The 24,203-nt window shown below is 42.9% G+C and overlaps 1 protein-coding gene across 2 annotated transcripts in view; it reads right to left on the bottom strand.

Moving 5' to 3' along the window:
• TMCC3 (transmembrane and coiled-coil domain family 3) overlaps positions 1-24,203 on the bottom strand; it is a 269,438-nt gene that overhangs the window by 110,623 nt on the left and 134,612 nt on the right. The window contains exon 2 of one of the 2 annotated variants that reach the window (XM_032646142.1): positions 7,034-7,099. The exons of the other annotated variant lie outside the window; for it this stretch is intronic. The gene's annotated coding sequence lies outside the window, so the exon portion shown is untranslated. The remainder of the gene's footprint in view (positions 1-7,033; positions 7,100-24,203) is intronic. 2 annotated transcript variants of the gene reach the window in all.

The raw sequence follows: 24,203 nt of genomic DNA, 5'->3' as shown, positions 1-24,203 counted from the left end.
CCTACCTCAGCTTCCCCCACAGTCATGCTCTAGACCGTGTCATTGCCAAAACCCCGCTGCCTCTCTCGTCCATTTCAAGCATCCCAGCCACCACTTCCTTGATTTCCAGCTCACTCCCTTCAGTACCCTCCCAATCCACGGAGACCTATGATGCACTGATCCTACCATCTGTTCACTATCATTAATATCCTCCATATCTCCACTTAGCTTCTTAAAGCAGCTTATCATTCACTTACTTATATCCCCAACTCCCTTGCCTCTCCTTCCCTACATAGTATTCACTCGGCAAAACCATTGCCTTGGTTAAATCTGACTCTCGACTTGCTCTGTGCCTGCACGAGTGTAGCTCAGCATGGCTGGAAAAGAACATACCCATGTGGCTGCTCTCATCTTAGATCCATGACCAGAAACCAGGATTGCCACCTGGTAATCCTGCATTTCCCCGGTCCCTCTGCTCTTCCTCTCTCCTAGACGGTTAGTTCATGTCCTCTCTCTTCAAACCTCCAATACCTCCTCCTCCCCCGTCCTCACCCTCGGCTCATGATTTTGCTTTCCACTTCTCTGAAAAAAAAAAAAAAAAAAAAAATGTAGCAACCAGGAGAGAACTTCCACAAGTTCCCACTGCCACATCGACCCACCATGTGCATCGGTGCCCATACACACACTGTACTTTCCCTCCTGTCGCAGATGAATTGTCTGTGATCCTGAGGCCAACCCTCTCTTCCTGCTCTACATCCCAAACCCCCTTCCCTACTCAAGGGCATCTCGCCAGCGATTCTCCCCTCTCTTTCTTGCATCATCTTATTTTCTCCCTCACGGATTGTTTACAACAGCACACAAACATGTTGTTATCTTCCCATTCTTAAAAATCCCTCTCTTGACCTCATTAACCTCCATTAAAACTAAGTCAAATCTTGTCCATCCGGCTTAAAACCCCTGAAATAGCTCCCATCCCACCAAAGGGGAATGGCCACCAAAGGCCTCCACAGCTGGACCTCACCTACTCCTTCACCTTCTGTGCCTCGGCTCTTCATTTTTCCAAGCACACATGCCCAGCATGCTTTATTGGGGCCTTTGTACTTGCTGTTCCCTCAGGCTGAACACCCATTCCCTCACTTCACACCTTTAACCAAACGTGTCATCTCAGTGAGGCTTTCCTTGGCCTCCCCGTGTAAAACTGCAATGCGACCACACTCTCGATACTCCGTTCCCTGCTTTATTTTCCTTCTTTGCACTTACCGCTTTCTAACATATAATGTACTTACTTGTTAGGTTTATTGACTGTTTTCCCCAGTCAATATCCACAGAGCTGGACTATAAACCCTGCAAGAGCAAGAATTTTTTTTTTTTTGTCTACTTTGTTTACTGCCAATGTATCCTCAGCACTGCAGTGCTTGGCACGTAGTAGGTGCTCAATAACCATCAGGTGAATGAATGAATGGTTAAAATTAAAGACACGGGCATAATGTCTTATAATTTTAAAGTTTTCACAATCATATTTATTTACAATTCTCCTACAGCAACTGCATTAGAGTTCTCTGAATCAAACACAAGGACCTTCGTTTTATCATGTTCTACTGTAAACATGTCCTTGTCTTTCAAATAGAAATTGATTTCAGAATGGGAAAAGTGAAAATCCTGGAGCACCTTCAGTAATTCACCGAGTCTCTTTCCCTGCTTTCATTTTGGTTTATACTGAGTTTGGTTTGGAGGGAGGAGGCCTTTGTCTTGGGAAGTAGAGAAGACCCTGGGAGGATTTCAGGAAGAATATCTGGCAACAGAAAGCATCATTCAGAGCTTAGAAAGAAACCTTTTCAGAGAGTAAGGGGGAAAAAAAATAGTCACTGGAAAGAGAAGGTGGAATCAGTCACATACCACCTGAGAATATGGTTCTCTGGGTCAGAAGAACACTGTGGCCCAAAGCAGCTTCCAAGATCAAAGGAAAAGTGGCATTCCACAATAGAAATAAAGATTTTAGCCATGATTAAAAGTAAAAATAAAAACAAACCCACAACAGAGATTCCAAAACAACAGGGAGACAGTGAGCTCTGAAGCTGGAAAGACCTCAGTCTGAGGCTGGTCCCCCCACTTCCCAGCGCTGGGAGGTAGTTCTAAGCGCTGCCTGGGAAATGGGAGGGGCTGCGCGGATGTTAGCTCCTCCCCCACCCCAACCCCCCACTGTGTCCCCAGAGCCCAGCATGGGCTGTAAGACACTGAGCGGATGCCGAACAAATAACACTTTAGTGCACAAATTCATAACCCAGGAGAAGGAACTTCTCAAATCGAGCTGCCTCTACCTTTGCACCAGACTTCACAGAATTTGCTTGTTTCTGTTTTTTTTTTTTCTCACTTCACTGCACCCTCTCACCGTCTGCTTAACCCACTCCTGAAATCATCTTCCCATTTGTTGTTTGTGTCTCCACTCCACAATGGAGCTGGCGTTGGAGACATCAGTCTCTCAGCTACCAAACATTAATTTCCATTTAAAAACAAAGTGTTTTAGCAGAGAAACGGGACTCAGGAGGCACCGTGCACCCTGGGCTCCTCCACTTATTACTCCAGGCTGACAGCTTTTTCATCAAGTTATTGTTTTTCTCCTCTGGAGGAAAGCTTATTTCCATAGAAGGATTTCCCTCCTTTGTGCTCATTCTTGGTTCACAGTTTTAGTGTTTACTTTTGCTTTTTATCTTTGCATAATCCTTTCAGTTTCAAGAATCTAAAGAGATTCTGGATTGGAATCCCTTGCCCTTCCCTGAAAAAATCTCTGGTTCCTGCCAATAGGGGTTGACACATTTCCCTAGTGTTCCTTTCACATCTTTGTAATGCGAAAGGGTGCTGGTAAATCGTGTGGACAAGCCTCAGATAACCTGGTGTTTGTTTATGGGATATTTTTCAAGTCTTCAGCCAAGACTGTGCAACAATAAGTTCGTTTCAATGGAGTTCCTGGAGAGAGGGTTCCAGATCAGTCTGGACTACTGTAACCACTGACCTATTCAGAAGTCCAGCAGAGTTAAAGAGGTGCAGGGTCTCTTTGCTTGGAAGGCTGGGAAGCCCATTCCTCAGAGAACAGCTATGCCCACTGAAGCAAGAGGCTACTCTCCCCAAGCAATAGGAGGAGGGAGGCTTGGGAACTGCTTGGTAAACACTGGAGCAGCAAAAAAAGTGACGTGAGGAGGGCACCCCCAGCAGAATATAATCTCCATGAATGAAGGCAGGGGCCTCTTTTTGTTTTGTTCACAACGTCTCCAGCACCTAACTATGTGCACAAGTAATAATTACTGTTCAATAAATATTTATGGAATGAATGAATGAATCAGGTAGAAGGACAGGGCACCACGAGAATCCTCTTGAATAAAAAGGGCAGTTTTGGAAGGTGTTAAACATGCTGTTGCCATGTTAAGTTTTACTAGAAAATGTTTGTAATTCTACTGAAACCCCAGGTTGCTGTGGCCTGGAGAATAAAATGAGTCACCAAAGCTTTTTTTTTTTTTTTTTGCCGTACATGACAAACCAAAAAAGGGGGCTTCAATCAAAAACTATAGGACTTAGTATGGGCCAAATATGGTGCTAGGCAGCAGATGAAAAACTAAGATAATGACTCTTATACACAGAGCTATATCTATGTGTTATTATGTATGTGTATATAGAAATATACAGTTACTATTTATCATCACTTGCCTCATGTCAGACTCCGTTTAATTCTTCTAATACCACTAAGATGTTGTAGCATTATTGTTTCCATTTTACAGACACAGAAATAGAGGCCAAGAAGTTTTTAAAAAGGCTGAATATAAGGCAACCTTGACAATAAGGTGATTCTTCCTTTCCCCAATGAAAAAATTACCCTCTTCCAAAGATTCTTGGCTAACTTGAATAAGAAAGCTTTTAGAAACGACAGTACAAAATCTCTTATATGCACTATTCAAAATAAGGAACCCACCAGAGTCACTTACTTAATTCTTCTTTTGGCCAGAAGAAGAAAAGACAGAAATAAAGTTTGAGGATCCCTTTCTTGAAAAGATAATCAAAACTTCATATAACCTTGGGGAGCTATAGTTACCAATTTGAATAATGTTACCCCACGACAATTAATTGACAGGTAATGTTATTTGCATTGGAGATACTATTAAATTTTAGAAAATCTGGATGTCTCCAAGTGGGTTTCTTAGAGACAACTCTAAAAAGGTGTTTAATGGTTACTAAAAACAGAGTAGGATTTTATTATGGGAAGGTTTTCAGCCTTCAACTTTATCCAACAGCTTTCTCTTCTAAACTGCCTTACTGTTTAACTCTCAGTCTCTGTACTTACATTAACACCCTCTCTTGCAGGCCTAGGGTTTTTTTAACCAGCAATTGCTAAAAAGGAAAACTGTTGTTTCAGGCCACAGACAAGATTTCTTTGCTGAATCTGAGTCAGAAACATAGAAAGTAAATCTAAGCCTAAACCAAAGAATATGAGAATAAATAGATTTTAGGAAGGAATGTAAGACCTATAATACTTCTCTTCTAGGGAGGTGAATAATATGTAATCAATATCTATTAACATTTATCAATTTGATTCAATACACATATTTCAAATGTCGTCTTCATCACTACAGCTACTTGAGTCAACTAATAGTTTCCTGCAGTCTTTACTATGTCTACCTTGTTTCCTTAGTAGAAACACACGACTACAAACATAGCTCCTTTCCCCATCATGTTGTTCAAACAGCTGCATATTATTACAAAACATATTTACCAATTCTCAGAACTGAACACTGGATTGTTTCCAAATGGTCAATACTACAAAGGACATTGAAATAAACATCCTTAAGGATAAGCCTGTGCATATGTTCTTAACGACGTCTATAGGATATTGCTAGGTCATAAAACTGAAGGGGACCCTATGGGGTCTTCGGAGACAGGCCCCCCCACCCATCCCCGCCTCCCTGTGTCTCCAGCCTCCTCCTTGTAAAAAAGCTTTAGCCTCCCAGGCCTTCCCCAAGTTCCAAAGAGCAAATTTAATCAGAAAAGTTACAAAATCAGAAATAAACCAAACAAAGTCAAACAAGACAAAATTATGACAGTTTAACCATAAAACAAAGTTAAGGATCTTTAGTTCCTCCTCAAGGGCCATAGGTAATATCCTGAGCCATATCTTTGAGTTGTTTTATAGATACTAAAACCCCCATCAGGTGGAAGAAGTTAACTGCATGCTAACCAACAGCACATAGACCCCAGACTGGTTAAAATCAGAAAGTTGATGATTGAGATTCCCAAAACATCACCCTGTTACCTCACTATCAACCAATCAGAGAATTGAACACAACCTGATCACACACCCCATGACCCTCTCCCTCACACTTTCTTTAAAAGCCCCTCCCTGAAAGCCACTGGGGAGTTTGGGTCTTTTGAGCATGAGCTGCCCATTCTCCTTGCTTGGTGCCCAACCATAAACACTGTACTTTCCTTCACCACAACCCAGTGTCAATAGATTGGCTTTGCTGCAAGTCAGGCTAGCAGATACTAGTTTGGGTCAGTAACAGTCAAAGGTGTGCTTATTCCTAAGGTTTTGTTTTGTTTTTTAACATCTTTATTGGAGTATTAAAAAAAATGTACTGATTTTGACTAGTTGAAGCCTCACACTTCTCTGAGAAGAATATCTTACTATGTTCAGTTTATAAATAAGTGAACTGAGACTTTTTTTTTTTTTGCGGTACGCGGGCCTCTCACTGTTGTGGCCTCTCCCGTTGCGGAGCAATAGGCTCTGGACGCGCAGGCTCAGCGGCCATGGCTCACAGGCCCAGCCGCTCCGCGGCATGGGGGATCTTCCCGGACCGGGGCACGAACCCGTGTCCCCTGCATCGGCAGGCGGACTCTCAACCACTGCGCCACCAGGGAAGCCCTGAACTGAGACTTTTAAGAGTTCTGGCTGAGACAGTGAATCAGCTTCAAAGGCTCTGTCGAAGCACTAACGCCAATTCTTTGTCCTCCAACTAAACGATTGCCAGAGACTCTTTCACATGTGCACTTATAAAAGTGATTTGTAACTGTCTACCTGGTGGATCTAGCCATCTGTTAAACAGCTGGAGCCAAGAATGTCAGATCCTGCACAAATGCCAAGAAGCGTGAGAGATGAGATGGTCTGCAATCCTCCTCACCATTTCCCAGTCACGCCCAGGGTCAGAAGTAGTGCTGAATATCTTCCAGCTGCCCCTCAGGATCTACTCTACCTTCCCTGGGAGCCCAATCTACATGGGCTGCAGCAACAGCCTCCAGGTGGGCTCACCGCTGGGGAGCACCGGCAGGAGAGGGGAAAGAAGAGTGAGGCTGGGGTATTCATTCCCCTGGTTTCTATGGCTCACTGTAAGCTGGCTGCATCCTTTAACCAAAAGTCAGAGCTCTGGTCAGGCAGCCCCTCACACAGCCTCTTGTCCCCGGGTACTGGGGACCATTCCCTTCCTCTTCAGCTCTAGGGCTGGTATCAGCCCTTCCGTTACCAGCCTGAAGTAGCCCTGCACATCTCCTGCATTTCCTCTCCACCTCTGTAAGGAGTTTCTTTATTAATTCTCTTCAAATTATGTGTGTGTGTCTCTTCACAGATGCATGTGTGTCATTTATTTCCTGTTTGGACTCTAGTTGATACCGTAGTCTTGTCAAAGGCCCAAGCTGAAGCCTTCACAGTAAATGAAAAGAAGGACACCACTAGGGCTTCCCTGGTGGCGCAGTGGTAGAGTTCGCCTGCCGATGCAGGAGACACGGGTTCGTGCCCCGGTCCGGGAGGATCCCACATGCTGCGGAGCCGCTGAGCCTGCGCGTCCGGAGCCTGTGCTCCGCAACGGGAGAAGCCACAACAGTGAGAGGCCCACGTACCGCAAAAAAAAAAAAAAAAAAAGGGGACATATATAATCTTAGGAAGCCTGGAGGAGGAACAAGAATGAATGGGCTTTCCCAATCAACCCATAAACAAACTTCCCACAGAGAGTTGGTGGTTCCCTCAACATGCAGTGAGCACCTATTATGCGGTAGGCCTGGTTCAGGGACTTTCACATACATCATGTCATCACATGCTGTGTAGTCTTGAGCAGACTTGCAACCTCTCTGCATCCCAGTTTTTCATCTGTAAAATAAGAAAAATAATAAGACCTACCTTGTAGTGTTATTGAGAGAACTAAACGAGATAATACATGTAAAGTGCCCAAGACAGGACATAATACACGTTCAGTAAATGTTAGCTATTAATAGCAATGATTTAGATGAGACAATAGTTACGATAAGAAGAATAAACAACTCTTAAAACAATCTTCTGAGGTAGATATCATTTCCCTCATGTTAAAGACGAGTAAACTCAGGCCTCATGAGCTACACCACAAAGAAGAGGCAGAAGAGAAATTAACCTGGGGGCTGCTTCTTGATAGTGGGGATAGAAAAGACCACAGTGACCTGCTGACTATGCTTTCCATGTGAGAATGAATTCTTTAATGAGCCCAAAAGACAACTAACCTGTTAGTCAACTAAAATATAAATACCGTCGTCCCTCAGTATCACCTGGGATTGGTTCCAGGAGCCCTGCATATACCAAAATCCAAGGATGCTCAAGTCCCTTATAGGAAATGGCTTAATATATATGGAATTTTAAAAAGCGGTACCGATGAACCTAGCGGCAGGGCAGGAATAAAGACGCAGATGTAGAGAATGGACTTGAGGGCACGGGGTGGGAAGGGGAAGTTGGGATGAAGTGAGAGAGTAGCACTGACATATATACACTACCAAATGTAAAATAGCTAGTGGGAAGCAGCCGCATAGCACAGGGAGATCAGCTGGGTGCTTTGTGGCCACCTACAGGGGTGGGATAGGGAGGGTGGGAGGGAGACGCAAGAGGGAGGGGATATGGGGATATATGTATACGTATAGCTGATTCACTGTTGTACAGCAGAAACTAACACAATGCTGTGAAGCATTTATACTCCAATAAAGCTGTGGGGGAAAAAATAAAAAAAAAGAAAGAAAATGGCTTAGTATAGTCAGCCCTCCGTATTCACAGATGTGAAACCCGAGGATACTGGAGAGCCAACTGTATATTTATTGAAAAAAATCCCCATACAAATAGACAAACTATTCAAATTATCCAAAGCTATTCACAGGTTTGTACAGTTCAAACCTGTGTTGTTCAAGGGTCAATTGTACATACGTGTATATGTATACACAACACATACTGAAAACTAAAATAAAAACCATGATATTTTTTAACCAAGTACCACTGATTTTTTTTGAGTCTTCGATTATTAACAAAATATCTTATGCTTACTGAATTCAATTACTGAATTCACTTGTGCAAAAAGAAGTGGCTGATGCTTTCTCAAAATATTCTGTGAAGAGCTATGGCACCAGAGGTCTTAGATCTTCATCTGAAGATAAAGGTTTCCTCAGGGAGTTATAGGGAATCTATAATTTTAAAACCATATAAAGATGGAAAAAACACTTATGTAAAAGTGATGACATTCTTTAAAATTGATCAACATCTTCTCATTGTTCATACAACATTTAATTAATCCTAAAGAAGTTTTATTACTTTCATGTTTCAAAAATAATACACAACATATATTTAGGATCTTAAAATCTCCTGTCATTTTATAGATACCTTCTTTCTACACCTTCTGTTATCTTGCTTTAAATAAAAATTAATTAATTTTTTTACGAAAGGAGAGAAATTAATTCGAATCCTGTTGATACCAAATCTGTATCTATTCCACCTCCCATGTGCCACAATTCACGGTCTACATAAGGGATAACATATGTGACCCACTGCTCTCACACTCTACTCCCCGAATGAGTAATGAAAGAGGGTCCTCTTTCTAGCTGACTCTCAGAATTCCTCCTAACACACTACCCTAAGCAGCCACTAACAGTCAATCAGAGTTGAGCTGTGACAGAAACCTCATCTGCTATCTCTGAAGGAAAACATCAATTCAGATGAACAGGACAAAATCAGATTCAAAAAGAATGTTCATTCCACAGATCAGGAACTTTGCTTTTTTCACTCTGGTTTCTCCAGGGCCTAGAATGATGCCTGGTACATAGGAGGCACTCAGTAAATGTTTGTTGAATGAATGAATGAATGAAAGCTGTGATCTATAAGAGCGAGTATCATGCCTTCCGGGAGTTTACAGAGAATGAAGATGGACAAAAAGAAGAATATAAACAACCCTAATGCAAATTAGCCTAAGATAGATATCAGAAAAGCGCAACAGACTGGGTAAAATGAGAAAAGAGAGTAGTCTGAATTAGTCTGAGTAACACAGCATTTAAAAAGACATATGGCATAGCTTTCAAGTATCTTACTCTAGGCCCACAGCCTTCTGAGGCCGACATTCTAATGAAATTGCTTTAAGAAGCAGATAAAAATCATTTATAATTAGTAACACCATTTGTCTTAAAGTGTTTACAATTAAAGTTGATAAATAAATCTTCTTTTTGGAGTAAGCAAATGGGACCTTCAACCCAATTTCTGTGTGGGTAAATCTGAATGAATGAGATTTTAAACTATTTGAACATGAGCCCCAGGGGCTATCACTTGTCCTTTTCCCACTGAAACCTACAGTGCCCTTGTACAGTTTTTCTTCTCCTTAGACCCTAACATGGACATATCTTTAATTTTATAATTTTAATTATAAAAGCCATATACACATATCTGTCCGTAAAAGATCTCAAAATACAAAAGTTTAGAAAGTAGAAGGCAGAGGACTTCCCTGGTGGCGCAGTGGTTAAGAATCTGCCTGCTAACGCAGGGGAAGCGGGTTCGAGCCATGGTCCGGGAAGATCCCATATGCCGTGGAGCAACTAAGCCCATGTGTTACAACTACTGAGCCCGCGAGCCACAACTACTGAGCCCATGTGCCACACATACTGAAGCCCGTGTGCCTAGAGCCCGTGCTCTGCAGCAAGAGAAGCCACCGCAATGAGAAGCCCAGGCACCGCAACGAAGAGTAGCCCCCGCTTGCCACAACTAGAGAAAGCCTGTGTGCAGCAACAAAGACCCGACGCAGCCATAAGTAAATAAATAAATAAATAAATTTTAGGAAAAAAGTAGAAGGCAGAAAGCAAGCCACTTCCTCTCCTACCCACCCCTGCCCCCTCCCTCATCACCCAACTCCTCCCCCACCCAAACCACAACAGAGGTAGCAAACTATGGCCCAAGGGCCAAATCCAGCCTGCCACTTGTTTACACACAGCCTGTGAGCTAAAACAACGGTTTTTACATTTTTTAATAGTTGAAAAAACGTCAAAAGAAGAATATTTAGTGGCACATGAAAATCCCATGTAATTCAGTTTGCAATCTCCATAAATAAAGTTGCACTGGCACACAGCGACATCCATTTGTTTGTGTGCTGTCTGTGGCTATTTTTTCACCAGAGTTGCAGAGCTGAGGAGCATCCCTGGTCTAACAGAATAGATCCTATCAGCCTTTCTAAAAACACCTCCTTTTCTAACTCACTATCTTTTATTCATCCATCTCTATATCAAACGAATTGCTTGACACATTACCTTCTATTTGTCTGCCCACCAGCTTTTTTCCATTCAACTGTATATATTGGCCATCCTAAGGTTTCATAGACCCACCGACTTTCTAATAGGTATTTCACCACTGGCTAAAGAGCCCTTAAGTGTCTCACAGGCATTTTACCACCAGCCATGCATTCAAGGGCATTTCTTCCCCTCCTTGCTTATCTTGCATACTAAGCACAGGAAGTACCAATTGGAAAGAGTTCAGGAGAAATGGGAGCAATAATCCTGTGATTTCCCTTTAAAGTAAACACACTACCCTGGTAATCAATCACTCTCCGACTGGGCTGGCCAGTTCTGGTGGAACACACCCTACGTAATTGTGCTGTCTGGTTGGGAAAATATTTGCCAAACAAATGTCTTGAGTGAGTGGGGAGCCCTGAACAAAAATGTTAGATTTTATTCTTCTGCCCTTTTAGCTAAAGTGAGTAACTAACTTTAGACTGTGTAATTCTTATACCTAATTCCCAGCAACTCACAGATTCACTTAGAATCTGATTTTACATTGACTTAGGTTCCACAATTAGTCTGATGGCACTTTGTTGACATTCAATTAGCAAATGTGTTTTTTCTTATAAGATTCCAATTTAGTCAGTAAATCTGTGTAATTGATGCAAAAATAATTTCTGGGATTATTTTCAGGGATGGTTTGAATTAAGAGTTAAGTTTTTTCTAGAGGAGACTTCCTGTATAACACATTAAAGAAGATGATACTTTGTTGACCTTACATTTGACTCTAGTTTACATTGGTTAAGCAAAGTTGGCGGGTGCTCCAGTTACCCACTGCACAACATACCACGCCAAAATTTAGTGGCTTAAAACAAAGATAGTCATTTATTTTGCTCATGAATTCTGCAATTTGGGCAGCGTGCAGTGGAGACATCTCATCTGTGTTCCATGTGGCATTAACTGGGGTCACTCAGCGGAGGCTGGAGGATCCACTTGCCAGACGACTCACTCACGTGGTTGGTGTGCTGGTGCTGACTGCAACAAGCATCCTTTTTTCCTTTCCATGGGGGCCTGTTGGTGGGGTGCCTTGGGCTTCCTCATGGCATGGCTTCTAAGACTCAGTGTCCGAAGAAGCCAAGGCAGATGCTGCAAGTCTTCTAATAGTTCACCTCGTATGTCACACAGTGTCATTTCCACTTCACTCTACCAATTAAGCAAACCTTTTAAAGCCAGCTCAAATTCAAGGGGAGGGGAATTTGATCCCATATCTCAATAAAAGGAGTTGCAAGGAATTTATGGCCATCTTTAATCTACCATAGCACATAAAAGAAACAGTGTAAATGTGTCTCTGAAAATCAGGTTTTGGATATTGGACTGGCAGCAAAGAGAAGCCAAGAACAGAATTAGAGTATCTCATGACTGAACCAACTCTCCTGGGAGGAACTAAATCATAGCAGTCAGGAGTACAGGCCACCTGGGTGTGATTCCCAGCTCATGTACCAGCTATAGGACCATGAGTAACTTGCTTGACCTTTCCATGTCCTCACAGCCCCATCTACAAAATGGGGGAAAATAATGATGTCTATTGCATTGGGTTTGCACAGGGAAACCAAGATTCTGCTTTCTGATTCATTAAAAAAACTTCTAAAGCTGAAATATAACAAATGCACAGAAAGTAAAAAAGTAATCGATGCATTTTCACAAACTAGACACACTCATCTGACCACCACCAGGATTGGGGAACAACAGGGAGTGGTAGGGACTTTGGCAAACAAGAAAGCATCTGTCCCCTCTCAGGGAGACTCTTGGCTTTTGCCAGTGGTTGCCATGTGGGGATAAAGGTGGAGTGTGCAGGCTGAATAAAACATGGTAGAGGGCCAGACTTCGCCCAGGGTCCCTGTCTAGGACTTTGCAGGAGGTTTTGGGACAGAGGTAAGGGGATGAGAAGATCAAAGTGGGCAGAACAAGGGATGTGAACATTAGAAAGGTTGACATTTTAGGCGTAGCCAAGCATGGCAGGGATAACGGGTATGGAATTAACTGGGCACACGGTTCTGAAAGGAACCTTGGCTTGAACTTGTCCTAACACAGGAAGGCTGGGAAAGACTCAGAGACAAACCAGCCAAATGCTCACTCTTCATACGCGCCACCTATTTTAATCACTAAAGCCCCTTCAGAAGCTCCACTCCCATAAAACTGTCCTCAATCTTGCTCCTTTCCACACAAAGGGAGACTCTGATGTTCTCTCCTTTCCTCACTGTCTTGTCTTGCTTTCTTACATGCTGCCCTTCTGCATGGAGGTCCTAAGGTTCTCCCTCTTATGAAATGTCTCGTGGCACACATCCTATTGGAAGATCAAATCCTTTCTGGAAAGAGGCAGACACATATCAGTGAAATGAAGACAAAGTCCTACTCGCTGCTCTATGAAATCTGAGGCATCTGGTAGACCTGTTCAAACAATCCCGAGTCCTCCGCACTCTGGCTGTGGTGCGTGGTTTAAGCAGTGGCTGATGGAATACTGAGCTTGGTGGGAGGAGGTGACATCTAGGATCATTAACAGCTAACTGTATAACTGGCAGATCTAGGGAATGGTTGCCCATGGGATGCAGCTGGTGAGAGCAACATCAGGAAGAGGACTGACTTACTCAGAAATACTTAGATCAAACTGCCATCTGAACATTATACCCATGCCTGCAGCTTATTAAACGAGACCGTGCACATAGTAAGCGTTTAAGCTCAGTGCTGGGCAAAGAGCAGGTGACCTGTAAACCCTTCCCTTCACCCCATCCCTTTTCCTCTCTTCCATTTCTCTATCAGGCTGTATGTGGCTACATGAAGCTTTATCTACTCAAGAATCCAGCTAGTTATAGTCAGCTCTTTTTCTCAAGCTCTCTGCCCTGACTGATCTGAACGACATGACCACATTGGTTTTCTACTGAGTAGGAAGAAAGATGACTTTGAATCGCTTCATTCGTTAAAGGTGAAGTGTCTAGTTCAGAGAGCTTGAGTGTTTCTGGATATACATTCTGTCATTTATAAATCATCATTATCTTGGAGGCAGTATGATACAGCTGATTTGTTCATCTGTGTGCACACTTTTTTGTGCTCAGCACACATTCTATTGAGAAATTCAGGTACTTTAAATACATTTGGAAAGAGGCAAGACATAAATTAATAAAATCAAATTGAAGAACAAAAGTTTCTTAAAGTGTCTTTTTTTTCACCCTATATCCTTATTTATAGTGCTTTTTAGTAAGCGCTGTCTGGGTTTTTTTTTTTTTTTGGTCACGCCACGTGGCTTGTGGGATCTTAGTTCCCCAACCAGGGATCGAACCCAGGCCCTTGGCAGTGAAAGCATGGAGTCCTAACCACTGGATAGCCAGGGAATTCCCTGGGGTATTTTAAATTACTGTAGCATAAAATAAAACTAAGGAACGATAACTATTTATTGGTTTCTCTTTGGTTAAGACAGCACTAGATTCTTCACACTGAATACAAATCTTTACTCAATAATTTAGGATGGGGGACTTTCCTGGTGGTACAGTGGTTAAGAATCTGCCTGCCAATGCAGGGGACACGGGTTTGAGCCCTGGTCTGGGAATATCCCACATGCCACGGAGCAACTAAGCCCGTGCGCCACAACTACTGAGCCTGCGCTCTAGAGCCCATGAGCCACAACTACTAAGCCCGCACGCCACAACTACTGAAGCCTGCGCGCCTAGACATGCTCCACAACAAGAGAAGCCACCGCAATGAGAAGGCCACGGGCAACAACAAAGAGTAATCCCCGCTTGGTGCAACTAGAGAAAGCCCACGTGCAGCAACAAAGACCCAACACAGCCAAAAATAAATTAATTAATTACTTAAAAAAAAATTTAGGATGAACTATAACTTTTTTTTGCAGTACGCGGGCCTCTCACTGTTGTGGCCTCTCCTGTTGCGGAACACAGGCTCCGGACGCGCAGGCTCAGCGGCCATGGCTCACGGGCCTAGCTGCTCCACGGCATGTGGGATCTTCCTGGACCGGGGCACGAACCCGTGTCCCCTGCATCGGCAGGCGGACTCTCAACCACTGCACCACCAGGGAAGCCCAACCAGCACTTCTTGACTAAAGAAAAAGGGCTGCTTCTGGCTGCTGAGAGTCACTTAGATCATGTTCCACTTGGCAACACGACTTTAATTCCTTTTGCAAATAAAGAGATGCTTATAGCTACTCCAAGTTCCAAGCAATACGTTAATGACAACAGGAAAAACATATCCACAAAGGGACATATATGTATGTGTGTGTGTATATATATATATATATATATATATATATATATATATAGGCAGGAGTCCAGCTATTTATATAAAGTCCAATAACTATTTTATTATTTAATCTAGTTAATCTTTCTTAAATTAGGAGTTATCTGTCAAATACTGGCTGGAGATCACTTTAAGCAAAACATCTGAAATCCAAAAGCCCTCTCCCCAAGTATTTTATCACTTTAAATATGAAACAGTACCTCATATTCATGGATGTGACCTGGCACTCCAAGTTCATTATTTCCTATTCCAAGCCTATTTGCCTCATATTCATTATTTCTGTCCAATGGCAGGGCTACCTTCCCAGGTACTCAGGCTGAACACTATGACATAATCTTTATTTCTCTTCCTCCTTTACCCTCTGTATCCAATCAATTGCCAAATCCTGGGGATCGTTCTTTCTTAGTTTTCTTTTAATATAAATAACTGTTTATTTTAGAATAGTTGTAGATTTACAACAAAGTTGCAAAGCTAGTACAGTGTTCCCATATTCTCCTGACCTAGATCCCCCTAATGTTCACATCTTACGTTACCATAGGACATCTGTCACAACTAAGGAAACAGCATGATCCAGGGCTGTTAATTAAACTCCACACTTTATTCAGACATCACTAGTTTCCCCCTCATGTCCTTCTTCTGTGCCAGGATCCCATCTCCAGGATACAGTACATTTAGCCATTGCGTCTCCTTAGTCTACTCTGGTCTGTGACAGCTGCTCAGATTTGCCTTGTTTTAGATGACCTGAGCAGCTTTGAGGAATACTAGTCAGGTATTTTGTAGAACATCCCTCAATTTAGGTTGGTCTGATGTTTTTTCATGTTTGACTGCGGTTATGACTTTCTTGGAGGATGACCACAGAGGTAAAGTGTCGTTTTCATCACATGTCAAGGGTACATGCTATCCACATGACTTATCTTTGATGATGTGAACCTTGATCACCTGGCAGAGACAATGTTCACCAGGTCTCTCCTCTCTAGCATTACTTTTCCCCCACTCCCACTTTCCACACTCATTTCACAGATACGGAAACTGAGGTTAGAAGTCAAATGACTACATACATCAAGGTTAGAAAGTAGTACAACTGAAATTGCAACATAAAGCTTCTCACTCCTAGTTCTGCATTTCCTCCACAATACCAGGGGTTGGTAAACTATGAAGATACGTGGGTCGAATCCTACCCACTGACTGTTTTTATAAAGCCTACACGCTAAGCATGGCTTTTGTATTTCAAATGGTTAAAGCAATCAAAAGAAGAATATTTTCTAATATGTAAAACTTCCATGAAACTCAAATTTCAGTGTCCATAAATCTAGGTTACTGGAACACAGCTATGCTCACTTGTTTTTATATTTGCCCATAGGCACTTTAACGATATCTCAACTGAGTTGAATAGTTGTGACAGAGATCGTATGACCCACAAAACTTAAAATATTTACTATATGGCCCTCTTTAGAAAACATCTGACAACACTGTACTATACCATGATGCTAACTACCCACCAAGCAACCTCGTTTTTGCCAGGGAATGGAGAAAAGAAGAGGCCCTTTATCCCTAAGAAGATTTGTTCATTGTGCAATTTACAAAGTGTAAAACAAGACCCTCTGAAACGTTTCTTTAGGTTTGCTGTGCTTTCCCACTCTTAGTGATGAACTCACATATGTGGGGTGAGGGGTTGGGTGGGAATGAGGCAGAGATGAGGAGATAGGGACACAGAGCAGAAAAAGACAGGAAACATACATTATTATGGATGTTGGGACGTGGGTGGGGAGGATCCCTCAATGAACAGATGGTACATAAAATTAGTGCAATGAGTCAAAAATCTGTACCGTGGGAGACTGTGTGACAGGCCAGGGGTCTTTCAATGCAAGCATCGAGATCCTCCTCCTACACGTACAGCAAAGGCATTCTTAGAAACGTTCCCTGCATGTTTCCAAGCCTCAGCTGCTCTAGTATATTCCAGAGAAAGCCCCTCCCAGCCTGCTCCCTTGCTAGAACCGTGACCCCCATCATTCCTCCCTATAAATGACAAGGCTGGCTACTTGCCCGACTCTAAAACTGTTCTCTATTTCTAACTCTAGGAAAGGACAGACGTGTCTCATGATAACTGTATTCTGGGGCATTATTTTAAGAATCTAATTTTTATTGTGTATCAAATACAGAAAATTATTTTTGATTTTTTTCTCAATCTTTTATGAATAGTCCTTTATTTTCTTTCTAAGTTCATATCAAATGCTTATGAAATTTCTGAGTTAGGAGGCCCCTCCTTTTGAAGAGTTTTTTTTAACATCTTTATTGGAGTATGATTGCTTTATATTGTTGTGTTAGTTTCTGCTGTATAACAAAGTGAATCAGCTATACGTATACATATATCCCCATATCCCCTCCCTCTTGCATCTTTGAAGAGTTTTGTTTTTGTTTTTTTTTTGCGGTACACAGGCCTCTCACTGTTGTGGCCTCTCCCACTGCGGAGCACAGGCTCCGGACGCGCAGGCGCAGCGGCCATGGCTCACGGGCCCAGCCGCTCCGCGGCATGTGGGATCCTCCCAGACCAGGGCACGAACCCGTGTCCCCGGCATCGGCAGGCAGACTCTCAACCACTGTGCCACCAGGGAAGCCCTGAAGAGTTTTTTACAAAGCAGATTAGAAGCTGGCACTGATCAAGAATCAGGAAAATAGGATCATCTTTGGGGAAGAAGATGCAACTGTCGCAAAAAGACAAAGGGCAAAGGGAGGGTCATTTGAGGATAACTTTATGAAAGGAGGTAATAAGCAACACAGCTGACCTCAGAAAGTTCAAGTTAAGGGCACTGCTGAGGCTGTGTAACCATGTTGACCTAAAGAACTCTACAACTGTTCAACACTTTATACTTTTCTAAATATGTTTAGCATAGCAATCCTGTGAGGTTAAGAATTAGCCTTGTTTTTCAAGTAAATCCAAGAGAAGTGAAATGGTTCATTTAAGTTATCTCCATGAGGTCAGGGCTCAGAATGTTGGATTCATCACTATATACACAGAAGCTACCTTCATGCCTTGGGACATAGCAAGTACTCAATAAACAACTGTTGGGAAAATGTCGATTGGCCAGTTGACCAATCCCCAAATCTTGTGTCTCCAGCTCTTCACACTGCTCATGGATGAAGAAGACCCCTTGCTGCAATAAATGGCCCTTCCCCTTCTATTCTACCTTTAAAGTGCAATTTGTTGATTCATGACTTGCCAGCTTGGCCATCACCTAAGGGCAGCTCTGTCACTAGAGAGTCAGCAGTAGATACAGAGAACCAGGACAGGGACTCGACATCCCATTTCCTAAGCATTTTAAGTTAATTCCAAATCAGTGGGTGGATTACTTTAATCTCAAAAGGCAAATGTGGACAACACAGTATTTATAGAGGATCAGTATTTAGAGAGGAGATGTTACCTTTTAATAATTAAGTCTTAAAGCTGTTTTCCAAGCCTACAGATGGGACTGCCTTTACTTAACAGTTTAGCGATAAGAAAATGAAATGCAAAATAAGAATTCTGCAGAATTCTCTAGCCTAGCCTTCTTGTAAAAGCCATATCTGTAAAACCGAAGAGTAAGAGGATGCACAAAAAAAGCAGAAGAAAAATCCAGCTGTCTTTGTGTTATTTTCTCATAAAAGCGGCCAAATTCTCAGTCGCTTTATATTTTGTGCAACTGATTCATTAACCCCTATTTACATAATGATGCAAGTATTTGAGGCTACAATTTTCCTTGTAGGAGGCATGGTTTGAAAGCAAATACCATCACGGTGCTACATAAGGCAGGAGGATACCGAGTAGACAGTGTCACAGGTTTGCCGAGCCCCTTTTAAAACTTTCCCCTTTCAATCTCTGGAATGAATAGAGACTTCTGGCAGTGCCACCTAACTTTGTATTTTAGAGACATATAGGGAATAACAAGGCATGAAATTGCTTTGCAAAAGAAATCATTTTTCTGATTCAGTAAGTGATGCGGTGGGTGGTGAAAAGTTCCATTCAATAACTGGTCTGAGTTAGGGAGAGTAACGAAAATCTTTAATGCTTTTCAAGTTAATCCTGGACTGAGATAACGGTTCTGGGAGATGATGAGAAAAGAAAGCCTAGGAGCCCTTGGTCACGAGAGAGAGTGATTTTGTTATTCCCAAGAAACCAGTATATTGTCCCCAGAATTTGCTACAGGCCACCCAGTCATGATGGGATAAGTGGATATATAAAACCTAGTGTCTGCCAAGGGCAAACTGGTTCCTCAGGCAAAGCACAAATAAGTCACTGGCTGGATGGTGGAAACAGTAGCAGTTTTTTACTAAGACAACAGACAGCTCATAGTCCCCAGAGGGAGAAGTTACTTTCTTGCCAACTCTGGTCAAAAGTACAATTCTTGGGCTTCCCTGGTGGCGCAGTGGTTGAGAGTCCGCCTGCCGATGCGGGGGACGCGGGTTCGTGCCCCGGTCCGGGAAGATCCCACATGCCGTGGAGCGGCTAGGCCCGTGAGCCATGGCCGCTGAGCCTGCGCGTCCGGAGCCTGTGCTCCGCAACGGGAGAGGCCACAACAGTGAGAGGCCCGCGTACCGCAAAAAAAAAAGTACAATTCTTTAGAAACAGTTCGGCAAAGGATTCCTCTCCCCTCCCCACCCAGGCAGGCAATAGAATTTTATTTCTAAAATGAATGAATGTTTTAATAATACTTATATTTTTTTGATAAATGTGATCATAAAAGTGATTTCTCTTTGCTTTGTGAAATGAAGATACTGAAATTGACTGCTTGTGGAGATTTTGTTTATTTAATATCCTGTATATGCTATGAAATCTCAAAATTACTGGACTACAAGCAACTTGGAGAGCTCATTGGATCCACAGTATATCCCCTTATTTCAACGTGTGGCCCTTGGACCAGTGGTATCAGCATTATCCTACAGCCTGTTAGAAATGCAGAATCTTGGGCCCCATCCCAGATCTAATGAGTTAGAATCTGCTTTATTACAAGATCCCCAGGTGGTTTGAATGCACATTTGTAACCTCTCTTCTTCAGCTGTAACTCTCTTGAGTTTGAGAAGCACTCGTCTAGCCTGCAGACAGTTTAGTGGTGGTGTCTGAGAATCGGAATTGCTTTGCCCATTGGTAGGATGGGTGCCTGGGTACCATGCTTACCCCTGGAGGAAGGCAGGGAGTCAGACCATGTGGACTGACTGTTGAGGAAGAAAATCAATCAGGGTGCTATTATGAGAACAGGGAATGAATGATGGGCAAGCAAATCAAAAGATATTCCTTTAAGTGACCAGTTGTTAGGGATGAGCACCTGACCCAAGTCAGGTCAATGAGGCTCATTTGTGGGACCTTTGTTGTATCTACCGAAAAGGAGAAGCTCTTTGTTCTGAGGTTATAAAGGTGATTAAAATAGAAACCTAGAGCTACCAGGGTGACTGCTTAGAGAAGGCCTGCCTGACAACGACGCAAACCCCAAGAAAACAGGGCTAAGAAGTGGAACGAGACCAAGTCCCCATGACTTCAACTGTACCCCCAAGCATAGGCCACTAATTCCAGGGCCACATCACACTGTTTTCTGATACAACCTGAATGCGCCCCCTGGAGTTGTGCAACAACATGGCAGCCCTTCGTGGATGCAGTTATGCCTGATCCACACGTTCACTCTGGAATTCTATTATATATGTCAATAAATTTCTCCACTTAAAAAAAAAATTTTGTTTGAGGTAGATTTTCTATGACCTGTAACCAACTAAAAGACGGCTAACACCCATGGGGTGAGTTTCAAACATACTCAGGCTCATATCCAGCACAAAACTTTCTCCCCTATGACAGACAGACTGATATGGCCTAGGCGGGGGTGGGGATTAGGGGAAGACAGACAGAGTGCGCATTCTTATGCATTCCTGCAAAGGTGTAAATGCATAAATCCTGCTCAGAAGGGCAATTTGGCGATTTCTATGAGTGTTAAAAGGGATAAGCCCGGGGCTTCCCTGGTGGCGCAGTGGTTGAGAGTCCGCCTGCCGATGCAGGGGACGCGGGTTCGTGCCCCGGTGTGGGAGGATCCCACATGCCGCGGAGCGGCTGGGCCCGTGAGCCATGGCCACTGAGCCTGCGTGTCCGGAGCCTGTTGCTCCGCAGCGGGAGAGGCCACGGCAGTGAGAGGCCCGCGTACCGCAAAAAAAAAAAAAAGGGATAAGCCCTATAAAATAAATAAGTCATGGCATGTAATATACAGCACAGCAACTGTAATTCATAATAAAGTATTGCATATCTGAAAGTTACTGAGAGAATAGATTTAAAAGTTCTCATTACAAGAAAAAAAATTCTATAACTATGTATGGCGACAGATATTAACTAGACATTGTGGTGATCATTTTGCAAATATCAAATCATTTTGTTGTACACCTGAAACAAAAAAAAGGGAGACATACAAATGTCTAATAAATAGAACAAAGCAAAAAGGATATACCATTTGGCCTAGTAATTCTACTTCTGCAAACTGATTCTAGAGATAAATTAGCACATGTGCTCAAAGATATATATTCAAGGATATTCAATTAAGTATTATCGGGATGGCAAAAGATTATACAGACAAACTATGCAACAATAAAAGGCTGAAGTTAGTGGTTTAGATGGTCCATTTGAACGATGGAACAAACACTCCGTAGCTATTAAAAAGAACGTGGCAGCTCTACATGTGCTATCCTGGAACAATTCTCAAGATAAACACAAAAGTAAGGTATGGAATACCTATTATTCCAGAGTATGCTACCATTTATATAAATAACGAGGATAAATAATTAAATATATGTATGTGTATTATGTGTGTATATACATATATGAAAAATATGTACAATATGTATATGCCTTTACATATGAATAGAATATCTTTGCAGGAGTAGACAAACTTAATAGTAGTTGTTTCTGGGGTGGTTACAGGATTAGAAAGAGATCTATTCTATATCCTTTACATTTTGTAACTACTATAGGCATCGATTATATATTCATTGCCTTGGCATATCTGGAACGTTTCCCTCCTCCTTCTTTAAGAACTACGGGCCTGGAGAAGATGAGGATGCATGTACCAGGCAACAGGTCTGGAGACTGAGTGATCTGCAGCTCCTTCCTTTCTAATTAGACCAGGTGCTGAGCATATTCTTGAAAAATTCTTGAAAAATCACTCAAAGAACTGAATGTAATCAGGAAGCCTGCACGAACAGGAATGAGAGTTATTTTCCCCAGGAGCACAAGTGTACAAAGATTGGGCCTTGGGAACATCTGTCTTGCTGTTAGCATGCTGCAGGGCAGGAAAGGTTCCCAGCTGCCCAACCATCAAAGCAATCCTGTCTGTGATTTCTTTCTCTCATGTGGCCTGAATCCTCACTGGCCTCTGTCCTGTCCTGTTGGCCCTTCAGAACTCCTGAGCCCTCCTTCAGGACACCACTTTAATTTCTGAAGACCTTCCCCTCTAATGCATGCACACCCAGAAACATTAAAAACTTCAAACACAATGTAAATGAAAAGCGTAAGCAACCTATGCATTGAGTCTGAAGCCCTGCCTCTCCTAATGAACTGAGGGTTAGATGGTCACTGGCATGAGTCCGGGATGTTCTGCAGAGGCCACCGTGTGTTCGTTAACAGTGAAACACAGGAACACAGGGTGACCTGAGACACTCAGGGCCAAGTCCACCCTCACAGGGACAGCTGTTGGTGGGGAAAGCTCGGGGACTGGCACTGGAGTTCACTATCACTTTACTGCTTTAAAATGTGCAACTCAAGCATGACAATGCTGTTGTTTCCATTAAGCTATAACTCACCTACAAATTAACCTCGCTGCACTGATTCAGTTAAACGATGTTTTAGAAATAGTTCTGATCCCATCCTTTGGAAACTGAAACTCATTCTCCCTTTTTCCCAGCAAAAAGCATCTCCTTCCCTGCCCAAAATTTCATATCTTACTGGTTAGCCATCTTTTTTTAAAAAAATAGATTTATTTATTTATTTATTTTTGGCTGTGTTGGGTCTTTGTTGCTGCGCGTGGGCTTTCTCTTGTTGCAGAGAGCGGGGACTACTGTTCATTGTGGTGCGCGGGCTTCTCATTGCAGTGGCTTCTCTTGTTGCAGAGCATGGGCTCCAGGCGCGCGGGCTTCAGTAATTGTGGCATGCGGGCTCAGTAGTTGTGGCTCGTGGGCTCTAGAGTGCAGGCTCAGTAGCTGTGGTGCACCAGCTTAGTTGCTCTGCGGCAGGTGGGATCTTCCCTGATCAGGGCTCGAACCCGTGTCCCCTGCGCTGGCAGGCAGATTCTTAACCACTGCGCCACCAGGGAAACTGATGTGTACCTATGTGTGTGTATATGTATGGGGTGGTAGCGGGTGAGTGGGGAAGGTGGCACATGTTTGCTATCAGAGAGCACAGAATTGATTTCAGTGCTTTCTCTAATGAACAAACTGTGCACTTCACACCTTTCCAGGCCTCAGATGACTTCTCATCTGCCCACCCTCCCTGGGGAATGAGATGGATGGTCTCAGATTTTCTTGCATTGCACCATCAAAGACTGGACCAAAAGCACCCAAAGAGAAGGGGTGGCATCAAAAAGAGCTAGGTTTTGTTGCTGTTTTGATTATTATGGTTGGAGTTGACCGTGTTTTGACCTTTCACAATGCCTGTCTGCGGAAAGGCTTAGTAAATATTTATTGAACTGAGCAACCTTTGTCTCCACTCCAGCTGCCTATAGAACTGTGTGTATGTTCAGTTGAAACATTAAAATAAGAGTGCAAGTGTGAAATTTTGCAGAAACACAATTTAAATGTATTCAAAATGGACTAGAGTCTATTCAAAATGGACTAGAGTCTATTATTCATTATTGTTGTTTGGTAAACTGAGAGGAAAATGCGGTTCTTTTCATTTCGGGGGATTTAAAAAGTCACCCAGGCAGTTCCAGTTGAAACACACTTGCAAGGGGCCTCCTGTGTCTGGGCAGACTGTGACGCAAGCCCAAGAGGGCTACCCATTGGGCTCGGTGTCTGGGGAAGTGCCTCACCTGGGCTCCACTCTAAGCCCACCCCCATCCCTCACCTACCCCACAGGACAAGATGCAAACTCACAACACATGCCAGATGCCCCATCTGTCCTGAGATTTCTTTATGCAGAGCAGTCTGGGCCACCACGGACGAATCTGACCCCGTTCACATTACATGGGGTCAGTTAGCATGTAGTTGGGTTAGACTGGATTACAATCCTAACCAGAAAATGTCCTGAATAATCTGTGATCAAGTCTGAGTCAATTTATACCTCCAGCAACAATGCCAATGCTTGGGATATAGTAGGGACCCAGTAAAAAGTCCTTTGAATGAATGAATGAAGTGAAAAATCAGATGATATCCTAAATTTTTAAGGAAGCTGTTAAACCAAATCCATAGCA

This window comes from Phocoena sinus, chromosome 10 (genome assembly GCF_008692025.1).
Source record: "Phocoena sinus isolate mPhoSin1 chromosome 10, mPhoSin1.pri, whole genome shotgun sequence".
In the NCBI taxonomy this organism is placed as follows: Eukaryota; Metazoa; Chordata; class Mammalia; order Artiodactyla; family Phocoenidae; genus Phocoena; species Phocoena sinus.
This window is presented reverse-complemented; position numbering and strand designations above follow the sequence as displayed.